This window comes from Camelus dromedarius, chromosome 26, assembly GCF_036321535.1.
Source record: "Camelus dromedarius isolate mCamDro1 chromosome 26, mCamDro1.pat, whole genome shotgun sequence".
NCBI lineage: Eukaryota > Metazoa > Chordata > Mammalia > Artiodactyla > Camelidae > Camelus > Camelus dromedarius.
The window spans coordinates 26,944,040-26,967,323 of record NC_087461.1 but is presented as its reverse complement, the minus strand read 5'-3'; the positions used below and the strand labels follow the sequence as shown (position 1 = coordinate 26,967,323).

Sequence of the window (23,284 nt, the reverse complement as noted above, 5' to 3'; positions counted from 1 at the left end):
AAATATAGATTCACAATTTAAAACCTTCCCAAAAAGAAAACTCCAAGCTCAGAAAGCCTCCTTACCGAACTCTCTCATAAACGTCCAAGGAAGACAATGCCAGCTTTGCACAAACTCTTCTAAGAACTAGGAGGGAACACTTCTCAACTCATGTTGGAAGGGCAGCACCAACCTGCTACCCAAATCAGACAAAGACGTTACAATACGTGTTACCTCCGTCGCGAACACAGGCACAGAAATCCTTAACAAAACATGAGCACATCAAACCCAGAAAAATATAAAAGCAGCCGTCGGGGTATAAAGGCATATTGTCCACAACCGCAGCTCTTAAGAGCCTCTCCCTCCCCAAAATCCAAAACTGTCTTTGTTTTCCAAAGGTTAAATTAACTGGGTCTGCAACTTAATGAGTTTGCAGACTGAAAACTTTTCACCAACATTATACCGTATTACAAAGCTACAAATCTGCATAATGCAGCAGGATTTTTTTTTTAATAACCTGAAATCAAAATTAAATTTAGAAAACTAAGATGAAGCCAAGGGCGATATTCAAAATGCACCCCAGGAGGTCTCCAGACCCCCTCTCACCTGGCGCACACACTTTCCAGGAGGAAATTTCTCCGTGGCTTCTCAGGGAGACTGCTGTGTGAGGCACAGTAAACTCTCCGCATCATTCTCTAACAAATCCAGCCCTGAGCTCCACAGGAATACTTATTTCATTGTCTCCCAAGTAAATGGAAATGACCTCATGCCAAAAGCAACGGGGAGGGGCAGATGCCTATAATCTGGTCCTGTTACACAAACCCGGATCTATCTGTTCCCCAAACTTGAGAATTCTACAGCCACAGACCCCCATGGGCAGGTCTCTGTGTTACAAAGACTTCTGGACCGACCTCTGGACCTCCATGAAGGTGTATGTGAGTGGGTCACCATCACAAACCTGTCAAATAGGCTTTGAGCTATTTCTGTGAACTGTTTTCTCTGTGCCTTTTTTTTTTCCGATTCAGAAAAATGTCAAGATACAAAATTAGGACTGATCATCTTTTAAGAACTCTTCAACAGAGCAGGTCTGAGTCTGAGGCTGCATGCACAGAAAATGTATTCTCGTGAGAGCCTCAGTGCCCCTAAAGATCTCCCTGAGGAGCTGTTCTCCACTGACGGCTGACACAGTCATGATCGGTACACTCACTGCTCCAGGGCCGACCAGAGCAGGTGCCAAGCAAATACCGCTTACCTGAACAGCTGTCCCCAACCTGTCTGGAAGTAACATGAAAATCCTATAGCCACATGTCCTATAAATTAAAGTTCTTCCTAAAATAATACTTTTTAGGGCATTAAAGAATATAAAACAATTATCTGTCATTAAAACCACTGAGCTTCAAGTGAAAGCAAAGACTTTGGAGGGCACAGATAACCACTGAGAAAGTCAAGGCCCAAGTAACTGGAGCACAAGATCCAAAACCTCCAGCCCCCAGCGGCTGGTCCATGCTCCTTCAGCATGCCAGCATGTTTTGCAAAAACCTTTTTTTTTTTTTAAGCTAAACCACAGGAAAACTAAATACTGTAATGAATTTGCAAATATTTACAAGAGCGGAGCAAAGAAGCCAACTAAATTCAACGAGGCAAGCATAATGGGGTGTAAGCCTGAGGCTCCGTGTTCCTAGGTTCTCAGAACTGACAGGTGAAGAACAAAAGAGGAAGAATTTTTGCAAGACTAAATCTCGGTAAGAACAGGTTTTTGCAAAATTAATCACAGCTATTAATCCTTCCCTGGAAAACAGGCAGCAGGGAGGTGTCCCTGTCTCTTACAAAAGGCCCCCGTGAAAGAGCTATTAGAGGACACGTTACACGGCAGCCACCACCGGGACGAGCTTCTGGAAACGTGCGACCAGGTGCCGGTGACATTAAGGGAAGCAGAGTCAGGGAGGCCAGAGGCACCCAGCGCAGCCCTCCTCTCCCCCTCAGCACAAAGGTCTGGGCAGCCTCCTCTGGAGGCTCTTGGTTTTTATCTTTAAAGTAAATAAAGTGTACATCTTATGCCTTAATGTCTGTATTTGTGTTAACAAAACACACCTGAGCCGCTGGACAAAGGGACCCCAGCAGCACTCACTCCCAGTGTCAGCATGGGAGAGAGCCTCCCCCTTTCAGCAGCTCGCAGACGCCGACCCCTCCCTCCCTGAAGACCCCAGCCGCCATCCACCGGCTCTCTGCATCTCCCTCTCTCCTGCCCTCTGGAGGAAGTCAGTGGCACTGCAAGAAAGGAGCCAGCGGGGATCAGAGACATGAAGTGTCCCAAGAGCAGCGCAGGGGCAATCATCTCTCAGCTGCAAGCCTGAGTCTCACCAGCACAATGACTCATGTGCTTCCCTCAGACTTTATTCCAAAGTTCAAAGACAACACCATCAATCACGCGTGAAAGCCTGACTAAGCGGCCGTCACTAACCAGTGACTTCCTCATTGCACGTGGGCGTTGAACCCGACCCCAGCACTGCCACAACCAGCGGTGCTGAGCGCACCCCTTACAATCACTCTGCAAGGGGCGCTTCCTCCTTAAGACAAAATTTAAGGAGAAACAAAATTTTCCTTTAATACTAATTGTCTAAGATTTTCATGCAAACACATTTCCACGGTGTCACAAATAACAACTGCTGATGAGCATGATCAGGGTTTTTATCAGGTGTCTGTTCTGGTAAAGCAGGTTCAAGCTTAATATGAACCATGTTTCTCAAAATCCCGAATATCAACTGCAAGCCACAAAAGAGTAAATCATCCCTCTGCAAAAGTGAAATGAAAGCTGTTTTCCACTTACTTCCTGCTGACAAAATGAACCCCATAAATAGCAAAACCATCACGTATTCAGAAAAAAAAAAGTATACAGAGTATGTAAGCAAACCATGTTTTTAAAAATCATAAAGAATGAACTGCAAAATAAAACATTTCTTAATCTCATTAATTTATGACATAGAGTTACAATTTCTCAGGTTCAAAAAAATAATTTCTCTTAAAAACTTCTGTCACAATGCAATGCATCAGTTGTCATCCAATCCAAAAAGTAAACACAGGATATTATATCAACTAAGAACTCACAAAAGCCCCAGGACAACACATTTCTGTACCTAAAGATCAGTCAGATTCCCACCAGTGAAGATTTGCTCTATCTGTGTGTAGGAAGTATGTGGGCACCTTAGAAACGAAACAGACAGAAAACGGCAATTTCAGATACTGTGTTAGAGCACCTGGCCCCCCAGGCAGGCAGGGGTACTGCAGGGAGGGATTTAGGTTGCTACCTTAACAAACAGGAAATCAATGCCAGATTAATTTAAGATTAGATTCTAAGTGTTTTGTTTCATCATGTTTAAAGCATCAGATTTAAAAACAGAGAACAGTTTTGCAATTGGGGATGAGTAAGGCCTTTTTAAGCAAGACTCGTGATGTAAAACTCAAAAGCCGGGAAGTTAAAATTTTCTGTAGAGTATGGTACGTATCATTTTTTAAAAGTTAAATGATAGATGGAAAATATATTTTCAACATGTATCACAAAGTCACCATTATAAGGGGCTCATAAAGAAAAAAAAACCAAAGGAAAAATAGATAAATAGTAAATTGTGAGCAAAAGATAAAACCATGTGAGATACTGAGACCTGCCAGCACTAAGGGAAGCTGAAGAAATGATCACACACCAACTTCTGACACCAAAGTGGCCAAAAGTGATGATAAGCAGACAGCACGGTGCTCGCCAGAGGCAGGGAGCATAGATTACCTTCTCAGTGCCATTTGTCAAATAGCTAATGAAACGTAAGATGTGCACTTCCTTTGCTCCAAGCAGCACATTCAGGTTCTATGGGAAAACCCCACACCAAGAACAGATCTGCAAAGACACGGGACCGGGGGTTCTCTGCAACAGAACCCTGGAGAACAGGAATCAGCACCAGCGGCACGGTTACCTGAGCTGCGCCACCTCCACACTGCGAGCTATTATGGGATGTGTGCTGATCACGCCAGGACCCAAAATCCAGACTCAGTCAGGCACTGCACCCCCACGTGACCAACCACAGTCTAAATCCCCTGCCACCTCCCACTCCCCCTCCTCCTCCAGTGCTCCGTGCCAACTCAAAAGCACCTGCCCATCCCGCAAATCTGGCTTCTCCGTCAAGCATTCCACATCCCTGACTTTCATCAGCAATGCCTGTCAAAATACAACCCAACCTTATCAAACAGGCTTCAAAGATTCTGCCTGAGAAAGTAAAGTCCGTGGATGCAATCACTGAATCGGGGAGATTCTCATGACATCCTCTATAATAGAAAAAATGGAAACAATTAGTCCACCTTACTTTTTATTCTTTTCAAAGTCAGTAGCAGATGTCAGTACACTCTGCCTGCTATCCTTTCAGCAAGGCAATGTATGTAGACAATCCCACTGCTTCTAACAGAAATGCTGATCTACGGCACACACCCCATTGGTGTCATAAACACTTTTCTTGGAGTGAGAAAAACTAGTTTTTTTTTTCCTTCATGTGTGTTTTTCCCCAAATATTTAACATAAGCAATTAAGACTTTTTAAAATCATACCCACAACGAGTAGTTCTGAAAGGGAGAAAGTCCTAAAAAAGTAAATAATCCAAGAGTTGCTTTCATAAGATTTCCCTTTCCTTTGCCTACAGCTGAAAACAGAACAAGATAAAAATAGCCAGTGCTGATGGTACGTTCTAATTCTTATGCTAAATTCTTCGGCAACATTAAACCCTTGAAGAAAAATCCACTGCGAAGTCAGGCACTTGGAATCCCCTTTACTTACTCCAGCTCAGGTGGAGACCTGCAGAAGGTGGAGCGCTCCTCTAGGGCCTCCCACCACTGCCACACTCCCATCACAAACCCGAGACCAGTGCTGTCAAACTCTCAAATGTGGATTTTTCACGTGAAAACCCTGCATTACACACGCACGCTCAAAAACCTTGTTGAACAGTCCTACTCATGCGCAAATATTTCCAACCCTTTTTCAATGCCAGTTTTACCCACTAATGGAACACATTCCATTTACTTCTAAACACTTTTCTCTCACCATTGTGCTATGAAACTACTCAAACCCACAGAAAGCTGAAAGAATTGTACTGGGAACTCCTGAGAGTCCACAGCTTCGATTCCACGATGAAGGGTTTGCGACGACTGCTTTATCACAAACCCACCCACTCACCCCTCTGCCCACCCACTTGCCATCTTACTTAGCGACGCGTTTCAAAGTAAGTTGCAGATGTTTTCCCCTTAAACACTTCAGCATGCGTATCATTAATTAGAAGTCAGTATCTGAAACACTTACTTATCCAGTCATGTTTTCCTCCTCTCGGCCAGACAGATTACGGGTTAAAACTGCCCGCAGAAAGGCCTTTGGGCCGGTCACAGCGCCACCGCACTGGAAGGACGCCCTCTCTACGGGGAAAACCAAAGCCGACTTAGAGTCAGCCCTGCACACTGAGGGGCTGCTCCCCAGAGGCCACCTCAGCCCCGACCTCCCCTGCGGCCACGCGGAGCTGCCAGCAACCGGTCCGCTGGGCCTGCCCAAGGCCTGGCAGATGGAAGCAGCTGGACGACCACACATCGCTCGTGGCTGGTTTACATCGTTCCACGATACGTGCGTTCCTGGTGCTGTAACTGCCTGTGCACCTGTCTTCTCAAACATGCCACTGCCTTCTAAAGTGCAGCACCCATTCTCCAGAGCAGTCAGTAAGTAAAAGCATTGTTTTAATCCCAGTATGTGGTGTAAGGTCTAAAACTAAGGCTCAACAGTATGTTCTGCCTTGACATCTGGAAAACCAGGAGCGTCTCCAACACCCTAGCTCTAGTATCCTGCCCACTCTGATCCCGCAGACGAGGCCCCCACCCAACCACCCCCCACGTGGGGACCAGGCTCAGCTCCCACTCATCCCTGGGGAACAGCCTCCAGTTCCCCACCAGCCCCTTATATCCCCTTGGGGGAACCAGGGGTCACCCCGTCCTCTCGAACCCACTGCCTCCCACTTCCCTGCTGGTTCCCTCTGTTCCCAAGGGGACCCCTGACCAGCGTGCCAGGCCCCCACCCTGGCCTGGGGGCATACTCAAACCACCTGCTGACCAGCGCACCTGTCCAGTGTCAGGTGTCCTGGGTTTGGTCGGCCCGTATTCCCAGTGCAGGACTCCCTCCCTCCCCAGTGCAGGAAGAGAAGCAGGTCAAAGTCAAAGATTCGTTTACAACTAATGCGTGAACGACATTATAACTGCAGGAAACTAACAAAATTTAAGACTTACAAAGTACAGAATTAGGAGAGTGTAATGACAAATGACTATTGAATTTTGGCCCTTACAAAAATAAAATTTTTTAAATACTGCTGGCATCTGAAACTCAACCCGGCCAAGCACAGCTCCCTCGGGTCCCTCCAAACCCGCTGCTCCCTGCACCTCAACCTCGGTGACGGACGCCGTGTGCACACAGCCAGCTGCGCCAGGTCAGGGGCCTGGGGTTCCCCGGCCGCCACAGGCCCCACACCTGGAAAGGGGCTCGGCACAGAGCACGTGGTCTGCAGATGTCTGCAAAAGAAATGAACAGAGAAACAGCTTCCTCTGAAAGACTGAAGTTCACCGTTCATGGTCCCCCATCATTTATTATATGTGTCTGGTTAAACTCAATTTAGAGTGACTTTTCTCATTAACACACTGTTATGAAAGAAACGGGACAGAAATAAGTAATTCTGCAGCGCTGTCTACGCTCACTAAAAAGGGACATGTACACAACAAAGTTTAAGAACACCTTGAAGTGCTGGATACTGGCTGCTCCAGACGCTGAGGAGTCTGGACACGTACCCCTCCCATCTCACAGCCGAGTCTCCACAGGCAAGATCGGGGACCAGTCACAGCAACACGAGCGGCCAGAGTGCGGGGGAGGCGCGGGGGGCTTACCTGGCCCAAGAACTCACTGCGCCCCGTGGATGTAGGTGGCTGAGCCAACAGCTGTGAGGCCAAAGGTACCAAACTCAAACAATCTGCCTTTCACTTTTTAACAGGAGCCAAAGTTTATTCTGTGATTACGCGGCCAGGCCAGGAGGATTTCCTATTTCTGCAGCCACGACAGTCAAAGGCGGAAAACCCTTGTAGGTACATCCGCCTTCAAGGACGGCGGCCGAGTCCTGCAGTCAACCCAGTCTGCCACCAACACCCCAGAGCAGCACTCACCCCGAGGCCAGGAAAGTGAAAGTCACTCCCCTTGCTCAGCGAGCACCCACAGTTACCACAACAGGAACACGCGCAGGGGGTGCGCGGCCAGGAAGCCGGGGCAGGTGCCACCACCGCTGAGGCAGAGCACCCGGGGCTGAGGATGCACCTGCGCCAGGGACGGGCTGGGCGAGGCAGGGCCAGGCGTGGGCGTCTAGTGCCATAAGCAGAGACTGAATGTCCTCGCATGGCTGTGGGTCTGGCTCCGTGAAATGTTCGCCGTTTCCCTTTTTTCTTCTTTTTTTTAATGCTGGTTTTAACGTACTAAGAAACATGACCTCCTCTCCCCCAGCCCCTCCCTGCACGCTGGACTCACCGCCCTAAGTGACACACATCCGTAATTCGAAGGGAGATGCCTTCCTCAGATACCAAAATGGAATGACCACACCTGCACGAGCACCGCTGGTCCCAGGAAGGCTGGCACGAGACCCGTGGGGTCGGACAAGCAGACGCCACCTTTGCTCAGCTCCAAGCACACCAAAACTGCTGGGTGTTCAAACCCCATTAAGACGGGAGGGAAGCCTACTGCCCCTCATACAAAGTCTCACTAATCCTACTTCTACGGTGTCCAAGGAGCACACCGCTGCACAACCTAAACCAGAACAAGGACAAGCGGGCTGTTGGGAGAAAGGCTGTAAGTGACGCATCTAGAAGAAACACCTCCCACCGCAGAGAGGACAGGTGACAGCTGGGAGGCACTGCGCCCAACCCCACCTCCACCCCTTAAAATTACTGCGCACTGAAATGCATACAAGTTTTTACCAACATACAGTTGACAACTAGCTGTAACGGAACAGAAAGACGATATTAAGGAAAATGGTGAAAACCAAGTAAAATCTGGAGTTCAGGTAAGTAACATGGTAAGCCACGGAAGGAGTGGGGGGCACGGATGGCCACCAGGGCCCCCTCGCACACAGCATGCACGCTCGAGAGGCCAAGGAGGGGAGGAAGATGACAGATGACTGCAGCTAAAGACACAAGGAAACAGAAGGCCGGCAGCTGGGGACAGCACGCCCCCCCACTCAGCCCAGGAGGACGAGGAAGGAAACAGGAAACCACAGTGAGAGGGAAGGGGGGCAGGGCCTCTTCCCAGGTCACTGCGCTGGGAGGCGGGCACACGTCCTTGGGGAGGCTCCAAGCAGTGCAGCAGGGGAGGCATCAGAGCCCTTCTGGACTCCGAGACGCACGTACACCAAGCAGACATGGACGCTCTGAAGGCAAACTGAGCTGCTAAAAAAAAAAAAAAAAAAAAAAAAAAAAAAAAAAAAAACCAGGCTCAGTGGGTCTGGTCTCCCCGTAAACTAACCTGCTCTTTCATGGCCCAAGCAGGTCAGAGTCACCAGCCTTGTGAACCGGCGGCAGTGGCACCAGATAGCTCCTCTGCCAGTCACCTGTGTGGCGACAACAGAACGGAAGCCCACCGCGACAGCGTGCTCAGAGCTGGAGTGTTCCCTCGGCTCCCGCCCCATCCCACACCCCGCTCCTCCCACCTGTCCCCGCCCCACTTCACTCTGTTCCCAGGCTTCGGTGCCCCCCAGCCTCCATTATATTCTATGAACAAGTTCTGTTCCCTCCCACCTCCCAGTGAGTCAAAGATGGAATCTTTATTCTGAACCAAATACACATAAATTGGCATATATCTTTTTTTACTAGATCCAAGCTTCACAGAATAATAAAATCAATTAACTCTGATTTTAGATGTCTCAAATGTGAAACTTGACTCCACAAGTCTGTTTATGCAGACATCGCCACGCCAAAGTCCCCCCTCGTCTGAAACGAAGTGACACCTAGCTCACGGGGCTGTCAGTTCACGCTGAAGGCCTCGCAGAGCACACTGGACTCAGTGGACATCAGCTGCACTCTGTGAGCAGCATCTCCTCATTACATCTTTCTCCCAGCAGGAGACCTCGGGCCCGTGCACCGGCAGGACCAGAGGCCTGGGTGCGGGCCTGCCAGTGACGCCACTGTGAGCAGTTTCCTAAGGAACCAGACCCACATGGTGCCAGCAGCCTCAGTGCTCTCGTGCGACCGCTCAGGACCAATGACCCAACACAGACAGCTCTGTCACCCTGGGAGAGGAGGCGGCAGGCGGCAGATCAGATGAGCCCACAGCTGAATGCGGGACAAGCCGGCCCTCACAGGACCCCGGCCTAACCAGCACCTCCACACGGAGGCCTCACCTTCCACCTGCCTTTCAAAGTGGGCTGAAATCGGCTCTCAGCTTAAGGTCCTGAAAGCGGCCCAGTAACGCAGCGCACAGAGCCGCGCCCCCTCCCCAAGACCCCCCAGCCCGGAGGGGCTCCACACGCACCGCCGGCTGGCAGATGAGCATCTGAAGTTGAAGCAACTTGTCCCACGTAATGTGAAGGAGTGTCCTGCAGGTCAGTGGTCCCAAGTCAAGGCCACAGTCAGGGAGGGAAGAGAAAACAGAGCTGGGCTGCAGGCCGGTGAGCCACGTGTCCCTCCCAAGGAGCTGTCCCTGCCACACAAGCAGCGCTCGGCCACCCACAGCAGAACTGCTGAGAGAAGCAGGTCTCTGCTGGTCCGAGACCTCCGGACACTCGGGTCCTGGGGAAGTAGCCGGGCGGCCCTGGGGACGGACAGGCCACAGCAACCCCAGGGGCCCCGCCGGTCACGCGAGGCCCACGCCTGCATCTCACTCTGCTCTGAGGACCCTCCAGGTCTCACTCAGAGACCAGAATGAAGAGCACAACAGCTAAGTCTCACAGCAAAAGGCAGCAGGCCAGACAACGGGACTGCTTCCCCTAACATCACCCATGCTGGAGGACGCTCTGCATTATCCATGTAAATCCTGAAATATTTAGCACAAGAGAGCCCAGTTTAAAAAAAAACGTTCACCAGTAAGAGGAGTTCAGGAGCAAGGATATCACCTTCACCATCTCAAAAGGAGTACAAATGTGTTTAAGTTAATCCAATATTTGGCTGTTTACATCTACCTTCCAGGACGAAAGGCTAAAAGGCTTCTTCCCGCCCCCAGGGGAGAGCCTGGCACCTCCTCTACGCCTGCCTTCCAGCAGGCCGCCCAGCTGCTGACTACAGCAGGAACAGGCACCTGTTCACCGGCAATCTCTGGAATCTCTCGTCTAAACCTCCAAATCACCTGGCTTTGATAACCACTCTTTATGACACACAACAAAGAATTACAGTCTTTGCAAGGCAGTGGCTGGAGCAGGGCCGGGTGAGACAGGAGGCATTCGTCCAGGAGACAGTTTAAGAGGGGATCGAAAAGCAGTCGTGATAAAATATTTGAACGCAATTTTAGGGGAAAAAATCAAAATTAATGCCAAAAATTCATGATTAGTAAAATGTCAAATTTTTAAATAAAAACAGATCATCTGAGGGTCCTGCCGATGAGAGAGGATTTCAAAAAACTTCTCTCCAAGTGCTCATCATCATCGCAGGCCACACTGCTCCCCCCAGGGATGAGAACAGAGGCTGTGGGCTTCAGCTAGTGCTCGGCCCCTCCTGTCACCAGTCCCTTCACGTCAACCCTCTGCCCAGGGCAGCCTCCCGCCTCGGCCCTCCACCTCCAGGCAGGTGAGGGTCAGCGGAGGAGGCAGAGGTGACAAGGACCTCTGTGTCCTCCTAGGCACCTGCTGCATCCTGAAAATCAACACTGAAAACCAAGACACCAAACATCAGTGCACAAAAGAGAAAACAAGACTCAAAGAGGCAACCTCCGGAGAGGAGCACACACGCTCTGGGCCCGCGGACTGTCAGTGGGAAGGCTGGGACAAGAGCCCACGCCTCCCGGCCCCGCCCAGGCTGAAGTCCCGGGGAACCAGCATCGCCTCCCGGCCCCGCCCAGGGCCACAGTCCCGGGAATCGGCATCGTGGACTGCACAACAGTTACTAACCCTTACATGTTTCCATCCAAAAAGCTCTTCCCATTTGCCTATTAGTCTTCAAAAGTCAAAACTGGCGGCCACAAAAATAATACTCATATAACAGAACTTCCAACAGAATTATCTGCCCTGACCCAGAAGGAACAGTCCTGGGAACTGATACATGCAACTTCTTAAAATTTAACTTTTTTCAAACATATCTAATATTTTAACGCACTGGTAGTCATGCTTAATGGCCATTCCATATTATGCTTTTAGTTCAAAAGCTAAAGAAATGAAACATCACATCTTTCTAGAAAGCAGATTACAGTTCTGTAAATACATCAGCAAAATGCCCAGCGTTTGCAAACGTCAGGTATTTCTCACCAACACCCACAGGTGCTCCCTCCGTCCCAAAGTGACCATCAGGTCACCAGTACGTTTTTCTCTAAGTGCCAAAGTGCCTTCCTTTTGTTTCCCACTGTAAGAGGTAACTACAGAATGGATTATTAGTTTTCAAAAACCACTTTGAAAGTTAGGAGATAGTCCCACTTTACAAGGATGTGCAAGCCCCAGCACAGAAGCCTCTGCTGCAGCTGCTTTCGTGGTGCAGGGTGAGTGGTCGTGTGTCGGCCCTGATTCCTGAGAAACTCCCATGAGTGTTACCTTTAACAAACAGCATCTCCTCTAGGAAAACAGGTAAATGGAACCTTACAATCTCAGACTAGGGAGAAACCCCAGGCTCTCCCTCCGCCCCGACAAACTGTGCTTGCAAGTGAATGCGCACATCACCTCCCAGCCCAAGGACCTGACCTCCTACGTCCCAGCAGGGAGCTCTGCAGCTGGGAGGCTCTTGGGCTCCATGCCTGCCTCTCTCACACACAGGCTCTGAGAGGTACTGCAAATCATTCCACCTCGCCAGGCTTCAGTGCTGTCTCCTATCAAAGTGGGGAGAACACACCTACGTCACAAAATCGGTGTGAGCACAGACAAGCTCACACCTTGGACTCACAGTTCCCTGACCAGGGACACCTAAGCACACGGTCCCAGAGCAGGATGGAGCCCAGGCGGACTGGGGACGTCCACAGGGGCACCCCCTCTGCTGGCAGGGACAACTCCGTGCACCCTGCAGCTCGTGAGATGGGGCGAAGCTGGCTACAAGTCTGAGATCCACGGTTCTCCTAATTTGCTAATCCAACGCTTTCCAAGTAAACTAAAATTTAGTCCTATTTTCTTAGAGAATAACAACTTATTTTTGTGGGAGATCTTTCTGTGGGACAAGAAAACCCAGCTTCTAAGGTGCCCGTAAACGAGAAAGTCCTAGTGGGGAGGAGTTGAACCAGGAGGGAACTGCTCATCACAGCAGGAGCGTCTGATGGAGCCCATGTCCCCTCCAGCCCCGGCTCAACCCTCAGCGAGGCACCGCGAACATAACTCGATCACGTCAGCCTGCCACGCAGACAGCGCTCCCAGCTGGGCAGTGAGCGCGGGGCACGCTGCGCTAACGTGCGGCAGCCCTTTGTATCATTTATGGGATAAGCTCTTAAGAAAAGTCATTTAGATGTCCCCAGAACAACAGCAAAAGCTAAGAAAGGCTTGAGAATATAAATATGGTATGTATACTGAGGCTAAGTCAAATCTGACGGGTCTGAAGACCATTTCAGAGTGTTTTATGGGGTCAAGTATAATCACTGACCTCAAACACTCCTGTCTCTCAAGAGAATCTCTTCACAAAACATTCAAACAAAATGCAAGAGGCAGGTCCGATGCACAGCAGACACCCGTCCACACTCGGAAGGGTGGTGTTATCACCTGTCACACAGCGAAACCTGAAAGGCCTGGGGTTCAGGAACTCCCGGGAGACGCAGCCAGCTGGTGGCTGTTCTCCCGGGTGCCCGGCCAGGGGCCGTCTGAGAACATGGCCCGCCACCAAAGCTTTGGTTCCAAGGGAGCTCATCCTTCCTGAGCCGAAGCAGCAGCGCAGCAGGGGCCTCAGTCAGAGCGGAGACTCCATCCTCTCCCACCACCCGTTCTTCCTCATGTCCCATCCTGAGATGTGTCAGGATGGAGCGAGAGTCAGAGCAGCAGTCAGCCCCCCAGGGGTCCATCCCCCGGACCAGCCCCCAGCACCAGAGCCCCCCTCCACGCACACGCCCAGCTGAGGGTGGAACTGGACACAGGACCCCCGACCCAAGGGCACCTGGACTGGCAAATGGAAAAGCAAACCCAGAGCGCCGGGCACCCGTGGAGAAGCCGGCAGCCCAGCTCCGGGCAAACCTGGAAGAACAGGCGTATCGCTGCCAACGTGAGCCCCGGTGCCACATCTGGTGACACACCAGCCATGACTCCTTCAACACCCTCCCCGCCCCCCGCCCCACGCTGGAGAGACCAGGTCACCACCAGGGAAGCCTCGGAGAGCAGCCACTTAAAATGGCAAACGCACAGGCAAACGCTCCTAAGGCCCCACCACGTGGCCTGGAAAGTAACAGAAAATAAGTCACACTCTGGTTAAATATGCAATTTTGTATTTCACTGCTGCCTAACAAAACACCCACTGGGATGAAAGTAAACATTCAGCTATTTACAATTCTCCTACAGAATACCAGTCCGAGCAGGAATAACTTTATTAGAGGATTGAAAGCAAAGCTTTAGACCAAGATGGAAAGGGTAAAAGGAAACGCTTTATTCCCATGAATTTAGTGGTAAGTTTTCTTCCCCTCCCCCTCCCTTAAATCCTAACCGACCGGAATGCAGCATATACACCAGTGATTTCACACCACAAAATTCAAGCCTACTGAAATGGATAAAGCATTCGTTTAAAGCACGTGGGCATTTTTAGTTTCCAACGTAAAGAATTGTCTACTGACCTGGGCTGACTTACGTGGTGGAACCAAAACGCCCCCACTTGCTTTCCAGGCCAGAGTCCCAGCCCAGGTCCCGAGACTCCGACTCGGGAGAGCTAACTCCCGGCGAAGAGGGAACACCCTCCCACAGCCCAGCCCCACAGGCACGAACTCAGGGTGTTCAAACGCTTGCTTAACAAAAGCTTCAAAATCTCTTCCCTAGACCAGCAAACCCAGCCCGTGGAGAAGCAGAGAACCACAGGCAGAAGGTGGTGCTGCGGGAAAGGGGGCACAGAATCACACCAGAGTGCACGTGGAGGCCCAGGGAGAAGAGGCAGCTGGAGACAGAAAGGGGGCGGGCACTTCAGGCTGACAGCCCGCTAACCAAGCAGAGGGTGTGCTTACAACGAAAACATCCAAGAGTGGCTTCCCCTGAATCACACAGGGTAAGTGGTTTTTATGAAACTGTGGAAGAAACAAAAAATCCTTGTCACAGATCAGATGGCATATAGCTTTTTTTCTTAATGTTGCTGAATCACCGATTTATTGAGAAACGTACAAGCAACGAAAACTCTTCCAAGTCGAATGGCTACATAACAGAGCCCCCGCCCTAGGGGACAACTTTGTTCCTTGACTCTCAAACAAGTTCCTTGAAAGCGAGGACTGTGTCTCATATTTACCTATTTTCTATGCATGCACATGGCTGCACAAGACATACTCAAACACTTTATTAGCAATAAGGAATATTTTGTTACAAAGAATCTGCCCTTTTCACTTCATACCTTGTTAAAAGTCACTGATTCAAAATCAGGCAGGCTTTCTTTTTCCATCTTCAAGCAACATCTATAAATTCGAGGCTAAACTGAAAACACACCAACTTCCAAAAGCTACTTCAGACGATGTCAGATTGCAGACAATCCCCTGACTTGAACTGCACACATACAGACATCTCATCACAAATGATTTTCAGAGAAATAACCTGCCCCGTTTTAACGAGTGGCATTTGTGGGCAGCGAACAGCAGGAAGAGACGCTGCAGCAACAACACGGTGTCGTCAGCAATGAGGACAGGGGCTGACTGCAAAGATGCAGGACCACAAGCAAGAAACCCCCAAGCTCATGCGCAAACTGAGCACGTCAACCAGGAGGCACTGCCACTTTCCAAGTCCCTAAAATAAGTGGAGGGGGCAGAAGACAGGGGTTTTCGGGGGAAAGCGGGGCTGCGGGTGCTGCACAGTCGTGTCCTTAAATTCCCTTTCAAGGCAAAGCCGCCTTTTCACACATGAAGTTTTAGGCATGAAATCTAATTTCCTAAGCTCACTCCTGAGTGTCTAACCGGTTACGGGCCCACCTAGATCTTTACTCATATATCTCGCCTGCTGCTGCCCCTCTGTGAGCTCTAAGGCTGCCACGACCACGACGTGCTGCAGACGCCACTGCCACCCACAAGGCCACGTTACCAAGTCTCCCTCACCCAGGTCTCTGCGCTGACTCAGGACGAACTCGGCTCGAGAACGTCAGCTCAATAAAGAAAAAGGGCTTTACAATCCCGCCCAGCGTCTCGGAGGGGCCAGTGATGACCACTCGCTGCTGCACGTGGTTCACATTCTTAGGGACCTCAGCCAGTCTCCCCAGAAAACTGGCGTTCCCCCCGTTTTACAGATGAGGAAACCCACGTTCAGAGAGAATAAGCAGTTTTTCCAGGTCACGCATCGGGGAATGACCCCACATCCCCCAAAGCCCCTCCACCACGATGCGCGGCATCTCATGCTGGACTGCAGGAGAGGAGCTCTGACTCAGAGGACGTGAGAGAAGCCAAGGGAGTTTAAGTCAGAGGGGCTGTCTCACCTGCAATGTTTCCTCTTCCTCTCTGATGTCACACTCTCTGCAGAACTACACCTAACGATGAATCACCTTCTAGTCGGGGCAGTTAGGTACCGTGGACCTTCAACCTACAGTTTAATTCGTAAATGTGTGTTAATCCTGGGAGCACTGTGTTCGGATTAATTTCACTGTTGCTCATTCACAGAAGGAAAAAACCTCCCACCTAAAATGCAAGACCGGGAGAGCCGCAGCCCCGCCCCCCGGAAGGCACACCTTGGACTCAGTGACCAGGAGGGCCAACAACCCTGGAAATCCCTCAACTGTGAGGGGTGTGACCGAAACCGCTCAGTCAGACAGAAGGTGGTGTGAGACCGAGATTACGCAAGGGCTCAAACTGACGGCTCTTTTTCATACTCACTGCTGCCCGAGAACAGAAAAGGAAAGAAAGCAAGCTCTGGAGTCACAGGCACCGGAGATGAGTGAGGGCTGAAATAAAGGAAGAGGAAACACTTCACCGCTGCTTCCAGTAACCGAGACTCAGCACTGAGAACAGAAACCGCAGTGAGCACTGAATCTAAAATCCACCTGTTCTTTCTTTTCGTAAGAAACCAAAGAAACGCCCAAGTGCACAGAAAAGTACACGAGCACAGGTTTGACTTCGGGCACACTGTCGAATCTGGAAACTCGGGACCGAAACTGTGCAAGTGTGTGAGTAAAACGTAGCCAGTAAACACAAAGCGCTGCACGGAGCGCGCTTGACAGAGGGCACGATGCACTCTGGAGAGCTGTTTCAAAAGTGGCCCTGCTCCAGGAAAACATTACATCACTGGCTGGAGTCGCCCAGATTATTTCCACAAGAAAAGGCCCCTCAGCAGAAAGGGAAAATAAACGAGAACTTTCTGCCTCAAGCCCCTCACTGAAGGACAATGCACTCAGCAATCAAACATTCCAACTTAGAACAAGCAAAGAGGGTGAAGGAAAAAAATACCAGGATAAAAAGAACTGAGAGGTTTCGGGCAGACAATCCAACACTCCTCTCCCAAAACCAAGGCAGGGGTCTTTCGAGCAGACGACGCTGAGCGTAGCCGGGTTCCAGCAAGCACGCTAACACCGAGGTCAAAACCAGCGTTAGAGGTTACCGAAGCGAGCTCACCCCTACGGCAGCTCGCACATCGCTTACTTCACGTAGGAAACAAGAGAAAATTGTCTCGCGGTTGACGAGTTAATACAGTGAGACCCCACACGCACCCCCAAGTTTCCTGCTTTCCCGCTGTCAGGATCCACTTAGGACATTTATGAATTTAAAAAATCCTTCATTTTCCTTGGAGATCTCTTTATTCATTTCCAAAAGCATAACTTTACCCATCAAAGCCTTTCGCACTGGCACGAGGGACGCAGGTTCCAGCAGGCTCCCTGGCACCCCAAGCAGGAGGGAGCCACGTGTTAAGTGCATGAAGGCTCCTGTGAAGCACCCTGTCCTCTCCTCGCCCGGTTTCCACGGAGTTATCGCGTCCCCGACCTGCTTCTGGTGCCCAGAGCACAACAGACGTGGTGGGGTGTCACCCCCAGAGCAGGTTCTAACCAGCAGGTGGCTTCTGCTTCAGGTGCCTCTCTCCCTGGTGAGGAGCTGAGCGAGGCTGCTGCTGACAGCCAGGGAGGCGGGCCCCCGTCCCCACTCGCGCCTTCGGGTGACCCAGCCTCACAGCAGGTGGGCCAGAGCCACACCGCAGTCCTGCCCGCAGAGACCACGAGCGTCTGGGGCCTTCAGCCAGTCGGCTTGGGGGTAATTTCTATACTGCAATAGATAAATCCTGGAAATTGGGTAACAATAATTAATACACCTTTTTATAGTGAGACTGTCATAGAAGACACAGCAGTATTTGGGCATAAGGTTCAACCAACCTATTAAAAACATACGCATTCAAGTACCTACCCTCACTGAAAACACAAAGAATCCTGATTTGGATTTATTATTTTTCAAACATTAAAAAAAAAGTCACACACACATTCTAGAATCCAGGGTGGTCTAGAACTATACAATTAGGATTTATTACTTTTTATCTAAGAAATAATCAAGCGAAACACAAAACTCCCAGGAGGTTTCCAGAGGCAGAAAATGGCACATTTCTCCAACCAAGTCCCATAAAACGACTCCAGCGTTCTTCCCGGGGCGCTCGAGTGAGTGGGTGCCCTGGAGGATCATCAGGGGCAGAGACCAGCGTCTTCCCTCCATGGGATCCCCGCAGTGCTTCACGCTGTCTGGGGCACCGCCCTTCTCCCCAGAGGGACGAGGTGCTACCACGGAAGGAGCCAGGGCTCATGATGGAGGAGGGAGGGGGCTCAAGGAGGGGCTTCGGAAAACCGCTTCCACACAGGTAGCCGGCCTTGAATGCTCCGCCTGAGAGCCGTGACACTTACTCACGTCACACCCCCCCAAAGCGAGCACGGCGCCCCTGAGAGGGCTACTTTGGTGCCGAGTTTACACTTACACCTTTGAGGACGTTGAAACAAGTCCGTCCTGAAAAAAGATCACAAAAACAGAACCCCGGGTTCTGCCTCTCACCCTGAGAGTCACCCGGCCCAGCCCCAGCAGACTGTGTCCCAAGACCCAAGAACACTTCACAACCTGTCTCACAAAACATTTGACTTCTGCGTGGTTTCTCTATGTATGACAAAAACTCATCCTCCACAAAACTGCTTGGATACAATGGAGACCGAGGTCAGGAAAGGGGATTTTGTTAGTGATAAAGAAACAGAGCTTCTGGTGCCGGGACAGGTGGGGCGCTGCACCTCTGAGAACATGAGTGTGCCCAGGACGTGGGGCTCCCACACCCAGCGGGGCACTCTGTCCTGGGCAAACACGACATGCCCCGCAGGCGATGGAAGGAAAGGCTGGACATCAGAACGTCGCTGTTATCAGACAGGCCCGAACCAACACTTGCACTCTGAGCACATCCTCTCTGACACCGGCACCGGGGACAAACCCCATCAGGAACTCGGGTTTCTGCCTGCGTCTCAGGAGCTCCCCAAGGGGAGGTGCCACTCCCTGGCAGCCCCGTGGAAACGCTGCTGTCACAACGGTGGGGGAACGCTGGCATTTACTGCAAGCCAGACACCCTGCAGCATGGGACAGTCTCCCAGAGGGAAGAAATCACCTTCGCATTCTGAAGGTCCCACCAGACACTCAGGAAGTAACAAGCTGTTAATAAATTTCGGAGCCTTGAGCTTAAATTTGCTTTACACAGTATCTTTGCCCAGTTTTAACAGCATTCAATGTTCCAGGAATGCAGTGACCACGCAAACTGAGTGAAGACAGCCTGCGACTTTGAGAGCTGGTCACTATTTTGGAAGAGTCTGCGGTTGCAGCAAAGCTGTTTGTGACCCTGAGTGGCCAGAGCCACGGACTCAGTCAGCAGCCGGCCATCGCACTCCTGTGACCGCGGGGGAAAGCCAGGCGAAGAGCAGCGGGGCACTGCCTGCCCCATCACTGCCACTTCCTGCCAGTCTGCAGTTACCTCAAAACGGAGAGATGCTGAGTCCTCAGGGCTGAGAACCCCACTCTGAGAACACCAGCCTCAAGGGAGTGTGTCACCTCTGCCCCCTCCCTCCCTCCCCCAAGGCCATGGCAATCTTCACCCCACTCAGAACCCCCTCCTAAGCTGAAGACACCATCTTAGAAGGATGAGCGTCCCCAGTCTTTGGCCATAATCATCACAGGTTTAGAATTTTCAAGACGCCCACAAAAATTTATCAACAGGGGTCAAACGTCCACCAAGCTTTCAGGAGGATAAGCCATGTTGGATTCCTTTGAAACTCCTCAAGGAATGTCATCTAAATCTGGATTGCTCGTTAAATACAGGATCTCCAAAGTATGCAACCTCTGGCCACGTTCCGGCAAGTCTACCCGCATCAGCCAGTGCACGCAATCTCTCTCCCTAAGTGAGGCGCTGGGTGGAAAACGCAGCTTAGCATAAAAGCTTGGTAAGAGTCCTTATCTTTGTGTGATACATACAGAATTTATGGGGGGGAAGGTCCATTTTCTGGGATTTTCCTTGAAATAATCCGGCAGGAGCAGGGGCAGCAGGGACGGGAGTTGCAGCTGAAACAAGATGGGCTGCATGTTGGTAGCGGCTGACGCCGGGGGAAGGTCCCAGGGATCGGTCAGTTCTCACCTCCACCTGCTTGACAACATCCATGACGCAAAGCTACCCTGCCCCCTCCACACACACAGACACCACACACACAGCTGGGCCGTGTGGACAGCCGCTTGTGAAGACGTAAATGGTGGGAATTTCTGCTGGAGACAAAGCGAAGGGGAGGCGGAGAGGGAGCGGGCGGGGTCTCCTCCTCCGCAGGGCTCGGCACTGTCTTCCCGGGACAGGACGGTTCTGGACGAGCTTCCTGGGCCTTTATCAGCTCAGCACACAGCACTCAACCCGAGCAAACCAGGTAAAGAGCCCTCTCCGCCCCCACAGGGCCGCACTGCCAACCTTCCGACGCGGCGGAACGCTGGGACGTGGGGTCGGCCTCACAGGCTCTGGGAACCACGGCACCTGCGGATGGTGAGACTTTCACGTCCTCCCTGGGTCAGTGCTGTCTGGGCCAAAAGCAGACAGAGCATTGAGAAAAGTCACATCTGCCCCCAAAAGTATGGTTCAACCTCAACACACTGTCTTCTAATCTCTCCATGTAACGTCTCCACCCTCAAAATGAGTAACAGGCACTCCCACCTCAACGAGATGTCCAAAACCCACACCTTCAAAGAAACTGGCCCAGACATCGCACAGCCAGCTCCTTAGAAACAGACAAAGCCACACCAGGCAGACCGCGCAGAGGTCCCAGTGGACGCTCCTCATTCGGACCCGGCGCGCCTCCAGCCTCTGCCCTGGGTACGCGGGCGGCGGGAGCTCTGACCCTCAGGTGGGATGAGGTGACCACACGCTCATGATATTAGCAACAGAGCCAACGTTTCTCCGGTGATGATGGACGAGCCAGGAGGCATCCTCAGCACCTTCCGCCATGAACTCATGTGCCCCGCACTCAGCCCTTACGGTGACGTCATTACTGCCCCCAACTCCCACTTCACAGATGAGGAACCCGAGCACAGAACGGCGAGGCCTCAGTGACGGAGCTCGGCTTCAAAGCCAGGCAGCCTGCCTGCAGCCTGCACTCAGTCTGAAGAAGCAAACTGCGTTTGGCTGTTTCAGTGCCACGGTCGAGAGGGCCTATTAACCGCGTGCTTATCCACAAACAGCCGCTCACCCAGTCGGTCCACACACGGTGCCCGCGCTGAATGAACACATGGACTGAGCAGCACTGAATTATTTACGTCTCAGTCCTCATACTTCACCAGACTTCTCTGTAAGCGTCTATGGAGCCCCTCGGCAGGGAAAACCCCCAGAGCCGAGGCAAGCAGGTCAGAAGCGGGTATTTGCCAAGGGAAACACCTGAAGGCACAAGAGCAGGTTAAAACGCTCTGATTGAACAGACCTCTGCTCAGCGGCAAGCGACCATCTGCTTCGTAGCCCAGACAGCAGGATGTTTCAACAGGAAGTGTCAGATCTGACTCTGAGCAGGAAACAATTATCCACATTTGCTACCAGCCCCAAAGCTGATTAGAAACTCCTGCAGCAAAAGTTAATGGGAAAACCACAGTGCAGGTACGTATTCTAATGAGACTGGAATTGGCCAGGACTCCCACCAGCCATTGACAAAGAAATACACAACTTAACAGGTGAGGTGAGAGATGCTGAAAATTTTTTAGAGAAAAAAAAAAAAAAGCAGTTTGGGAAACAAAGACCTTGGAGCGAAAGGCTCAGCAGGCGCTCAGTGTGGACCAGGGACCAGAGTGAGCAGGGGGTCCCTGACCCAGAGGCACCTAGACACCAAGCACGTGGTTAGAAGGCACTTTATATTAAGACAGAGGATAACTCTCCGAGGTGCAGAAAACCAAGCACTGGGGCCAGTTTGCACGAGAGGGAGGGTTTTGCTGGGGAGACAAGCCAAACACTGTGTTGGGCCCTCAGAACTCCACAAGCCTTCTGGTGGCTCAGGGAGGAAGGAGGCCCCAGGCCGCAGGCACCTGCACCCAGGGGGCAGCCCAGGGTTCCCAGCAGGGTCTCTCGGGAGGGCAGTCTTGGGGAGCAGCTGGGGCAGACTGACGAGGGGTGACAGTCCACACCTGTTTCCACAGGCAACGGGGAGGAGGGCCTTGAGGCTCACTGGGCCCCACTTCCAGGCCAGGTCCCGGGAGTGCTTGCAGCAACAGCTGGGGTTCCCGGGGCCAAGACAGAATCAAAGACAGAGACCATTTCAGGGGAGAGAAGCGAGCCCGGGTAGCGAGATGGAGGGGCAGGGAGAAGGGGCCCTGGGCCGGAGCGGCCGGACAGCTCCTCCAGGCACGGGGCTGTGGGGACAGACGGCGCCCCTGCACACCTGAGCAGTCAGCTGACTCCAAGTCTTTTGAACCGAACCTGGATTAACCAGCTAACGAGAGGCGGCTTCAGCAAGGGCTTCCTTTTGGGACAAGTGAAGGAGCGTCTTGAAAGGCGGCCTCCAGCTCTCTGGGGGGTTTGGTGGGAGAGCTCTTCCACTCCTGCTACCCCTATAATCCAAGCTCTGCTGGGCGTGTGCAGCCAGCACGCCCGCCTCCCTAAGTTCCAGGGAGCCGAGGACAGCTGCAGACTTTTAATTACAATTTTTGAACAAAGGTAGCAAATTTTTAAAACTTATATAATGAAAGAGATAAAGGTAAAATGAAGCATTACGTCCACAACTGCTGGCATGCTGGAGGCTATAAAACTACAGCCTTTCTAAAATAAAAAAGGCGCCGTGCCCATACACACAGCTTGTTTCCTTTCACCCAGTAATTCCTCTTTTGGAGCCTAACGTTGGACACGTTGGTAAGCCTTTACGCAGAAACAAGCTCAGTGCAGGCTTGTTTATAAAAACAAGTTAAATATTTAGGGTGAAAAGTTATGTAAGTATTATGTCCATACAAAGAAATACGTAAGCCATTAAGAACGTATAAAATAATATTACTAGAAGAAAACATTAACAAGGTTTTAAAGTAATAACTGATCATCTTGGTGTGACCTCCCAATTCATAATATGAGAGAAATAAAAGGTGAAAATACAAAATGTATGTGATGAGAGTCCAATCTCTGTAAGAAGCATGAATTTGTTTTTTTAAAAACACCTGTGCAATCTGACTGTCCTTTAATGACTGGATTACCGCATTCTGTTGATTCTTATTTTGTGGTTAGATTTATTCCTTTGATAATTATGTAAGTTTAAAAAACTAAAGCTCTAAACTGTCCTTAGAAACAACGATCAGTACATATACATAAGCTAAAAAAAAGTGCTGTATATTGCATACATGTATTTACATGCAATGTATATGTGCAGCCAAACTGTAACAATTCTACCTAATAAAACTGAAAAATTTGAAAAAACACCCATACAAGTGTTTTCCTGAGTCTGTTATCAACCTGGCCTCCACCTGCCATCAGCTCCACGGCGCCACAGGAGGTCAGGG

General features: G+C 50.9%; 1 long non-coding RNA gene across 18 annotated transcripts in view; it reads right to left on the bottom strand.

Annotated features, from left to right (window-relative positions):
- The window catches only part of LOC105093249 (uncharacterized), a 127,776-nt gene that overhangs the window by 68,746 nt on the left and 35,746 nt on the right, over window positions 1-23,284 (bottom strand). For 6 of the 18 annotated variants that reach the window (XR_010377986.1, XR_010377977.1, XR_010377973.1 and 3 more), the window contains exons 1-2: window positions 16,021-16,926; window positions 15,772-15,875 (exon numbers count right to left, since the gene is read on the bottom strand). The exons of 4 other annotated variants lie outside the window; for them this stretch is intronic. This is a non-coding gene — a long non-coding RNA (uncharacterized LOC105093249). Of the gene's footprint in view, window positions 1-5,311; window positions 5,422-6,426; window positions 6,556-6,924; window positions 7,301-8,542; window positions 8,637-15,771; window positions 15,876-16,020; window positions 16,927-23,284 lie in introns of those variants that run through there. 8 more of the 18 variants (XR_010377970.1, XR_010377982.1, XR_010377976.1 and 5 more) reach the window with 7 other exon arrangements.